Genomic DNA, 10,562 nt, shown 5'->3' on the forward strand with positions numbered 1-10,562 from the left:
CTGGTTGTGTTTCAGCCGACCTTTTTGTAGAAACAGTCTTCTCACTTCCAACCAATTGTGAAATTGGCAGAGCATCTTCATTCTCAACTACAGTGGCTTTGGCCTTTGGCTGAGCCTTTTTGGTTCTTTTTGGCTTTGGTGGGGGCATGGATTGGGTTGGTTTAGCATCAGCATCAACTGGGAGGTCGGCTAGGAGATCTTGGGCAACAGGCTTCGGGTGACCCATCTCAGCAATCTTGACAAGTCGACGCCGACGTCTTCTTTCTGGTATTGGGATTAAATATGGGGATGAAGTAGATGGCAGATCTGCTGGGTCAGAAGTGGATCCTTGGTTTGCTCGTGATGTGGAAGCAGTGGGAAGAGTTGTGGCAGAAGGTGGAGAAAGACTTTTCTTCTTCTTCTTTGGGACGTCGGGCAGAGTGGATTTGTACGTAGGAATAAAGTTCAGAAGAAGAGGTGCTTTCCTTTTGTGGACAGGCAAGTCTAGAAGCTTTTCAGGTCCTTGCTAGGAACATAAGATTGGCGAAAATCTTTCGCTGGCTTGCGAACGTCTGCAAGAAGAAACAGACATTAGAAACAGATAAAATATTGAAGACTTGAAAAGAAACAACTAAGTAAATAACACTGGGCTCTTACCCTTGCCCTCTTTAACCGTTCGAGGAAGAGGGTATAGATGGACATCTTCGTCTGGGGCAAATTCCCAATTTCCAGAGACAATGAAGTAGTCATCTCCAGCCCCCTTGTTGGAGTCTGGGAGGTCGGCTACGATTTTGAATTCAGTTGACCTCGGCTTGAGGTAGTAGACGTAACCTTTTTCCTTCAGGCTAAGGGGGCACATGGTGTAACAATACTGTATGTCGGCTAGGGTGATTCTAACGTTTTCTTGTCTGGCTAAGGCGATAATATCGAAAATCACTCGATAAGAGTTTATGGCAAGTTGCATAGGGTTCAACTTATAATAATACAGAATCTCGCGAAAAAGAATGTTAAGTGGAAGCCGAAGTCCACACTCAGTAAAGGCTACAATAGTGGGAGAGGCATGGTGTTTTCGGTAGGCATGATGGAGTCATCATCCCCAGCCCGTCTCAGGTGGACATCGGTAGGAATAGAGAACTCCTGCCTAAAGTACTCAAGTTTGGTCGAGGTATTAACCCTATGTCTCCACATACCCATAACGTTGGCCTAAAGACAGAAGGCTAGGTTTCAGAAAGAAGGTGCTCTTAAGGGGTTATCGGGACCTCGGCGAAACCCTAGGTATATACTGGTAAGGATTGTTTCAGTTTTCCCTAAAAATTGAAGGTTTTATAAACAAAACCCAAACCTAAATCTATGAAGGCAAAGATTGAAAGCAAAAATTAAAGGCAGAAATCTGGAAAACAAGAAACAAAGAACGACGTTTCAGAATCAAAGAACAGAGGTATGGCTCTCAGAAGCGAAAGAAATACAGAAGTAAAAGGTCAAGAGCAGTGGCAAGAAAAGTGTTAAAACAGTGCAAATGTTCAAAATATGAGTGAAATCATGGAATAGACGCATCCAGATAAATAGTTCAGCAAATCAAAGGTTTGAACAGAGCAATAATGGCAATAAGTAAACAAAAACACATAGAAGAAATTGGGAATGAGAGGAACAGAGGCTTACCAGAACAAATGAAGCCGGAATGAAAGTCGCCGAAGTAAGGCAACGGTTACAGACACGACGGAACAGCGAAAGCTTCGCTGAAATGGAAGAATAAAGACGGTTGCAAAGCTTGAAGCTAGAGTAATGGCGGATTTGGGAAAGTTTAAGAGAGAGAGAAAGCCAGAAAATCAAGTGCAAAAGTAAAGGAACGAAGAAAGAAAGTAAAGTTTTATCAAAAACTTGAAACGGCGGCAAAATAGGGCATTTATTGCATCTGGAGGAACGTGTGCGTCAGACGGCGCAGACGGATGAAAGACGGCTTACAAGCGCGTCACAGACACGGGCAAATAAAGATAGAACACGTAAGGGGAACGGTTGAGAAGTGATGCATGACAGCTCATGCGTGTGGGAAAGTTCATTCGAGTTCTTGTTCTTGAAAACAAGACATATCGGCTTGACATAAATGATCTCGGCCGAAGAGTTCTTACGCCGAAGTTCTGGAAGAAAATACAGATATAGGTTCCATCACCTCAGAATGCCGAGGTAATAGAACCTAGGAGGCAGTTGTGGGGATGTATTTTCTGAATACCAACACGTGGCATGGTGACGCCGACGTGTCAGCCGAGGTGCCACGTGTCGTGGTAGTTATGCCGAGGTTATCTTTGGCGAGGCCGAAGTGATCTCCGAAGATATCGGAATCCGAGATAAGCGGATAAATGGATAAGGGGTAAGAGTCCTAGAGAAAAGAGAAGACTTAGCCAAGATAAGGATAAAACTTTTAGGGAGTTTATCTTTATCTCTTGAAGAGTCCAAAGTCAGTATTGAATTGGAGTCCGTAGAAGTCAGGCTTCTAGTAGGACTTGGATTGAGTAAATTATAAAAGAGAGGCACCCCCGTGAGTTTAAGGTATGCAGTTTTATACTCAAGCTTGTGAGTTTAGCACTTGATTATCTTTGAGAGATATACTGACTTGATCGTCGGAGTGCCCCCGGGTAGAAGAGCCACCGCCGGAGCCTTTTTCTTTCTGTTACAGGTTTGCTAAAGCCATCTATTCTGCCGATGCTCTCCAGCTGATTACTAGGTGGGCAGTGTGGTCAGAAAATTACCCACACAGATAGTATCCCCAAAAAAAAAAAAATGTTAACTCATATATCAAATAATTGTAAAATTTTAAAAACTGAAATAGAATTCATTTTAATTATATGGTAAGAATGGCATCATTATGTAAAAAAGATTTGTAAAATTACTCATTTCACATTACAAGACATGTCAAAATAAGGGTTTGTTTGAGATGTGAGTTACTTTTTTAATTATTTTAATTTGGGGTTAAAAAGTTTCATTTGGAATGAATTTTTTAATTTTTTTACTTTTGTAAGAGAAAAAATAAAATGATTATAATTTAGATGTGACATTTATCTTATTGACTTTTTAATATATTTTATTTTTTTGTAACTATTTTAACTCCGCAATCTTATGCCAAACGAGTGTTAAGTAATTGAGAGTAGGTTACATCATCGAATTGGGGAGTGTTTGGAAAAGAGAAAAGAGTAATGTATTCTAAAAATTTTATCAATTTTTTTATTATATATTTCACATGGATGTGAGACTCATACCATATAAATCTTATATAAGTTCAATACTTATAAAAAATATTTAATAAAAAATTTAATAAAATTTTTAACATCTCTAATATTTTTTAAGAGAAAAAGGACCAGAAAAAGGAAAGTGAAAATGACTAGTGTGTGTGAGGAAATATTTCATATTTTTCCCACTAATTACACACTTGTTGACTGGCGTTTGAAGAGTAATGCAGGGATGGTACTACCACCACCTGGTGTTTTTAAGGTAGTGTCATAAATAGGTGTTGCAAACGCGTCATGAGCTAAGAGAATCTGTGTCCTCCACGTGGAGGAAGCCCATGTTGTTTCATACTACTTCATGCTTCACAAACTTTCCCTAACACTTGAGAAAAGAATAATACTAACTACACAAAAACTCATTTATGAAATTCCTCAAAAACAACTCATTTATAGAAATGTTTTAAGAAAATTATTATGTGGCTTTGATTAATTTTATATGTAAATTTTATAATATGAGTTAAAATTTGAATTATACAATAATTTTCTGTGTATTTTTTTATACGTATATCTTTTTACTTGAAAAAAATTCAATATAACGGTGACACTATGTCGTTATTGATATGTAATATCACTAAGTGTAAATTACACTAACCCCGTCTAAGATTTGGCGAAAATTTTATAAATCTTATAATTTTGATATAATTACACCGATCAGTCTTTTATTTGGCTAAAAGGACCAAAACTATTGTAGATAGTGTAAAAATATAAAAATAAATAAAGTAAAATTTTAATATAAAAAAGATAATAATATTATTTTTTTATTTATATAGCTGATGAATAATTAATAAAAAAAATCAAATATTATGTGAATTAAAATTTTAACAAAATAAAATATAATTATATCAAATTTATAATGCTTATTATATATTTTTTTAAACCTCAAAAAGGTCTGCGTAATCTTTCCAAAATAAAACTATAAATCGAAAGCTGAACTCCACAATCCATGTGTAACTACTTATTTCAAGATGGTTTATGTGGAATTGGTGTGGCTGCTGTGCGGGGTGCACAGCAGTCACTGCTGTGCAGTCATTTGGACCCTTTTCGGAGCCCATTTTGATAATCCGAACCGTTCACATTTTAGAATACATTAAGTAGAACATATCTGTAAAAAATTAAGTTAATCGGATATCGTTTACCTATTCATCTACCCACATTTGTATTCATTTTAATACTTTAAATTACAATTGTTATTTATTTTTGTAGATACAAATGTGAGTGGATGAATGGGTAAACGATATCCGATTAACTTGATTTTTTATAGGTATGTTCTACTTGATGTATTCTAAAATGTGAACGATTCGAATTATCAAAATGAGTTCCGAAAATGGCCCAAATGGCTGCACAGCAGTGGCTGCTGTGCGGGCCCCCCCCCCACATTATATATATTAGTTTGAAGGCACGGTTTTTATTATAGTATATTTAAATTTCATATTTTGATAATTTTTTAAAAATTAAAATATTATTTTATAAAATTGAATAGAATAAATTGATAGATATATGATAGAATTATGTAGTATGATATGTATCATATTTTAATTTGTTATATACTTAATGATGTCGACTCTAATTCTATTATCATATCATTTTGGGTGAATTTACGAGTTTTTAACATTTCTTCTGAATTTATTAAAAAAAAAAAAAACTATGGTGTTTAGTTTTTCTCAATAGATAAATATAAAACAAATACTAAGATAATTTTTTCATCTAAAAAAAATTACTACGATAAGTCACTGAACTAATAAAAGAAGCAAAAAAATATATACATACATATATATATATATATACAAATGACTAATTTTATCAATTCATATATCATACCCGCATAACAAATGATCAATTTTGTTAATAAGTAAATCATTAAGTAAATTAAGGGTAAATTACAAATACACCTCCTAAGATTTGCTTAAAATATGAATTGCTCCCACTACAGGAAATGCCACTTTTGGCGACCAAAATATTGGTCGCCAAAAGCCCCATTTTTGGTCGCCGAAACAAATAGCGACTAATATTTTTTGTCGCCAAAGTCGTCGCCTATAGCCTGTCGGCGATAGTATTGGCGACTAAACTATTTTTGGTCGCTGAAAGTGAATGTTTTGGCTACTAAACTCTGGTTAGTCGGCAAAGGTTATCTTTTGGCGACTAAAAAATTAGTCGCCAAAAGTGAACATTCGGCTACCAAACTCTGAGTTGTCGGGAAAAGGTATATTTTGGCGACTAAATATTTAGTCGCCAAAAGTATTCAAATAAAATAAATTAAATTTCCAGCGACTAAAACTTTTTGTCGGGAATAAGTTTTAGTCACAACATTACTACATTTAGGGACTAAAGAATTTAGTCGCCAAAAATATTATTTTTCATTTTATTAAACTTTTGGCTACTAACCATTTGGTAGCCAAAAGTCTTCATTTATTTTTAGCTACTAAATTTTTAGTCACCAAAAATCTTTGGATTCTTTATGGCTACCAAATATTTAGTCACTAAAAATATTGATTTCCTTTTTGGCTACCAATTGGTTAGTCACTAACAAATTCACTTCTTTTTTTTTTCGCTACTAAACATTTAATTGCCAAAAACTTTATTTAGTGTTTTTTTTTACTATAATTAATTTCTTCACAACCTGTATTTATTTCGTGCAACTTGCACCCTATATTTAAACAATAATTATACATATATCTATTTCTATTTCGTTTCAACAATACAAAAATTTGATCAATTAACATCAAATTCTATACAAATCAAATACAATCCATCCCAAAATATTAATTCCATACAAACACAAAATCATACAAAAAAGATGTCCTCTGTACAAAAAATTATACATCAAATGAAAAAATACATAATATTTTGAAGGTGTAAACATGATGGGAAAATTAAATTTATTTACTAAAGCACTTGCTTAATTTAACAATGAAGCCATTGATCTAAAGGCTTCTCATCCTTCAAGCCTGCTTCATATAGTTTGGTACCTTTCTTTCTGAAGACACCAACTGCAAAATAATAATCAGCCTCCCAATCAGCGGAAGCATTTAGCAAATAAGTATATATAATTAAACAACTTAAATAGAAAGATAATTAAATTGATGATTGGAAAGCTCTTAGAACGAGTGGATCAAAATTTCCAAGTAATATCAACAAAAATTTTTTTTGCTAGAACGAGATCCGCAAAGGCAAAAAGAAGATAAAAAATGAGAGATCCTGAGGTCAAATCCAAAATTTAATTCTTCTCAAGTTTGCAGTTACTTACATTTTTACTGATCCATAGATTTTCACTTCCATTACAAGTTAAATCATGAGTTATTAGAACTTGACAGGGAAAGAGAATAGTGCCAGAGAAAAGGATCTATGCACTTCAAATTTGAGACTAGTGTTAAAATTTCTTCCCATAACATCTTACACCAAGTTCTTCCCATAAAATGTCTTAACATAACATCTTAAATTGTCCTATATTTGTTAGTTATTTCGTCTTTATTATTTTGGAAACAGTACACATCGCAGTGTAGTCAAAAGATTCACCAATTTGAGCTGTGAATTTCTAGTTAATGCCAGCTTCACCATCTAACAACATACCTCTCCAGCATAATGGCAAATACCAAAAGCTCCACCTCTTTCTCCTTTAAAGCAAGGATTACCACTCAAGTGTTGCTTAAGCTTATTAGCAAAGGTCAAATCAGTGGCCTTGGGGAAATTTGAATCTTCATCCAACAAAGATATTAGCCCTATAGGTTTCTGCAAAAGGCATAGCAGTGAAGCCATTAACACATAATCTACCACACATGAAGGAGTGAATTTAAATATGAAAACCTATAATTAGGTTTCATATAACATGGTATGATCAAAAAGATGAGAACTTGGTGTATAATTATGCTTAGGAAGCAATATATTTAATCTTTTATTTTCTTTACAACTTCAGTTTATAAGAAACAATATTACAATAAGAACATGGTTTGAATTATGCATGAAAGGCTAACAAAAATAGTTAGAGACCTAGGACGACCTATGTGGTATGGCATCATATGTATATGAAATATAGTCCAATGCTCACATAGATCAGCACAAGGAACTCTGAAAAACTCGACAATGAACATGTGAGTGTGTGTGCGTGTGTGTGTTTGTGTTAAAAACAGAACTACCTTCTCAAAGAGATCCAAACACTCTTGGTTGTCTTCAAAATCTACTTTTGTCCAATCAATTCCATCTAATTCATACTCCTAAAAACAAAATAAACAAGTTGCAACATTAATATACTGAGACATTCAGTTGTCCTCATCCAAACACTGTTGATAACAGATGCAATTAAATTGGAACCTTTATTTATTAAGGTCATTAATCACAGATGCAAATGAAAGACAGGGGAAAAGAAATTAAGGAAAACCTGAACAGATGCAAATGAACTACAAATAATAATAATAACAATAATTGACTAACCATGAAAGAGATTATACAAAGCAATTCAAAATAACTATACCAATGCCATGACCCATGAGCATAACAATTCAGCGAAGTAAATACATTTCAAAATAATGCAAATAACCATGGAGGCATAGCAACATAATGACAATCATAAATGCAAAAAATCCAAGAATATATGGAAACCTAAAAGCAGACTCTAAAAACATTAATTAAAACAAAAGACTAAGTTTGAAGCCATGCTCTCTCTCGCTCTCTCTCTCTCTCAATTAATCTATAACTAAGCTTGTTTAGTTTCCCAAATATTTGACATGATCTAATGGACTGACTCTAGTCTGGAAGGTTTGATGTCAAATCATACTAACACTATGTAAAGTTGATTTGCAATTAAGATGAATTCTTCTTTGAGGCATTTCATCAAACACCCTCTCCACCAAGGTTATTATATAAGAGCAACACAATATATATATATATATATATACCTGTCCACCAAGGGATAATGGTCCATGTAACACAGGTGCAATGGAAAGGAAAGAAATAATATGTCAGGTAGTTCAAGTTAAAGCACTCCAAGGACCTCTATTTCAGAGCCAAAGCACTCAAACTCCCAAAACTGTTTACAATTTTAGTGAAGTTTATACCTATTAATCACGAATTGAATGTTGACTAATCATATTCTATAACGAATATACTTGAGAAATAAAGAAATAAAATTTCAAATCCAAATCGATTCATGTAGTAATTTTCCCAAATTCAAAAGAAGAACAAACTCACAAAATTAGGCATAATCGTCACAAAGCATCACCAACAAGAGTTACAGACAAATATCATAGAGTTGTGTGTGTGTGTGTGTGTGTGTGTGTGTGAGAGAGAGTGAGAGAGAGAGAGAGAGAGAGAGAGAGACCGATTGGGCATTATGGTTACAGTGCCATTATGCTGTAGTATTCCTATCAAAAAAGGCATAGTTCCTACATATACTCCCCAAAAAATACTAAATGTAATACTGAAATTGATGTTGAACCGAGCATTCCCATAGTGAGCAGTTTAACAATCATCATAAAATTGGCATGTTAAAATTTTCAATGTATTAAACAAAATGATACACTAAGACTTAACCATAACCAACCCAAGCCACACTATCCCCATCCTACCAATACCTCTTCTTCCCTCACCAAGCTAGAGTTCTAATCCATAAGGCAGGGTAGAACCTCCATAGTTTAAACCTTGGTACTGAAACAAGAAGATTACATGAAACTCTTCTACAACTAAAATCTATATTGATTACATCTTCGTGTCAATGACTAGCCATTGCGAAAATTAATGAAAAGAATAAAGCACACATGCATGTACCATACATAGAAAGAAAGAGAAAGAAAGCAACTTTCACTTACTTTTCACAAGCACCCTTCCTAAACTTTTCAGCCTAACAAATTTTTGCACCTCTGTCACACCACCTCTGTCACACCCTTCCTAAATGTAAATTTAACACTTCAAATTAAAAAAAAAAAAGGAAAAAAAAAAACACTAACAAAATTAATGTCCCCTACTTATTGTGTTTTCAACATTATAAATTGAATGAATCAAGATATGAACAGGATATATAAGATATTGAATGAATCAACACTATAGATATATATAGAGAGAGAGAGCAGTACCAGTATATATGTATATAGAAAGAACAAAGAGAGAGTGAAATTTCTACCTTGGCCCCACCTAAGTATAATTTCTAATTCCACCCTTGATTCTGCCCTATGCGAAGGTATAGATGGAGTGTGGTAACTCTTCAATTCAATTCAGGTGCTCACAAGTTGTCATGACTTAAATTTTAAAATGTTAAGTGAAATCTAATTAACTTAAGCTTTAATTTTTTTATTATTAAAAGCTCTAATTTTCATTCTTATTCATTTAATTCCATTACTAGAGTCAAATGTCAACTGAGGTAATATTTTATAACCTAATTCAATACTAAAAATTAAATGCATTAAGTAAAAATCAAATAAATCCATTTGATAAAATATGAAAGATTATTAGTTCGACCGAAAAGTTAAAGGTTAAGTTGGCAGAAAAGTCTTTCCAGATTAACCCAAGAAACTTGACAAAATCAATTGGATGACATAACACAAATAAGTTTCTTAACACTATGTATCTTGGATTTGTTAAGGGAAAAAAATGAAACAAAATTACTTATACCCAATTTCTTCTTTTTTTATATAAGGGGTACCTAGGCATAAAATTTAAAAATTAAAAAAAAATAAAAAATAAAAAAAGGATTTTCAAACAAATGCTTATTCAATTTCTTGTAATTTTCTTAGCCACCCAAAAAAAAGTAAGAAATTAGCTTCTCTCATTTCATTTCCTTTTCCTTTCTTTTCCCCTTACTTTTCCTTCCCCTTATAACAAATTCAAGATCCAAGTTTTTAGCAAAAGGAAAGCCACCAAAACTACAATTCATCATTATAACAAATGCACAATTATTCAATCACTCTAATTGCATAAAGCAAATGAGCCAAAACCCCCCAATAATCTACATCCCCAAGCGCCCCCCCCAACCACCCATCCACACACACACACACAAAAGCAAATTCAATACATTATCATCAAGAAGCCTAAACATGAATTCAAAACTGAAATAACCCTGTAAAACTCAACATAATCAAATACCACTTTAGTCTACAATTAAGAAACAAGCAAACCCACAAATAAAATACCTTCTTCATCCGAGTCTTGACCTCGGATTTCCGAGCTTTGTTGTAGACACGCCTCTTTTCTGCTTGACGAGCTCTCTTCGTAGCCGAATCGGCCTTCTTATTCGGAGCAGCCTCGCAAATAATCGAGTGACGAGTCGGCCTCACAACAGGGCTCATCGAAATCAAACCTGAAAATATTACCAAAAAATAA

General features: G+C 33.8%; 1 long non-coding RNA gene across 1 annotated transcript; it reads right to left on the minus strand.

Annotated features, from left to right (window-relative positions):
* Positions 1-6,824: 6,824 nt before the first annotated feature.
* On the minus strand, positions 6,825-9,130 carry LOC114297521 (uncharacterized). The gene is made up of 3 exons (XR_003641536.2): positions 9,056-9,130; positions 7,388-7,465; positions 6,825-6,983 (listed from the first exon to the last, which is right to left on the minus strand). It is a non-coding gene; the product is annotated as an uncharacterized LOC114297521 (long non-coding RNA).
* Positions 9,131-10,562: the final 1,432 nt, after the last annotated feature.

Source organism: Camellia sinensis, chromosome 9, assembly GCF_055761805.1.
Source record: "Camellia sinensis isolate YWXY chromosome 9, ASM5576180v1, whole genome shotgun sequence".
Lineage (NCBI taxonomy): Eukaryota > Viridiplantae > Streptophyta > Magnoliopsida > Ericales > Theaceae > Camellia > Camellia sinensis.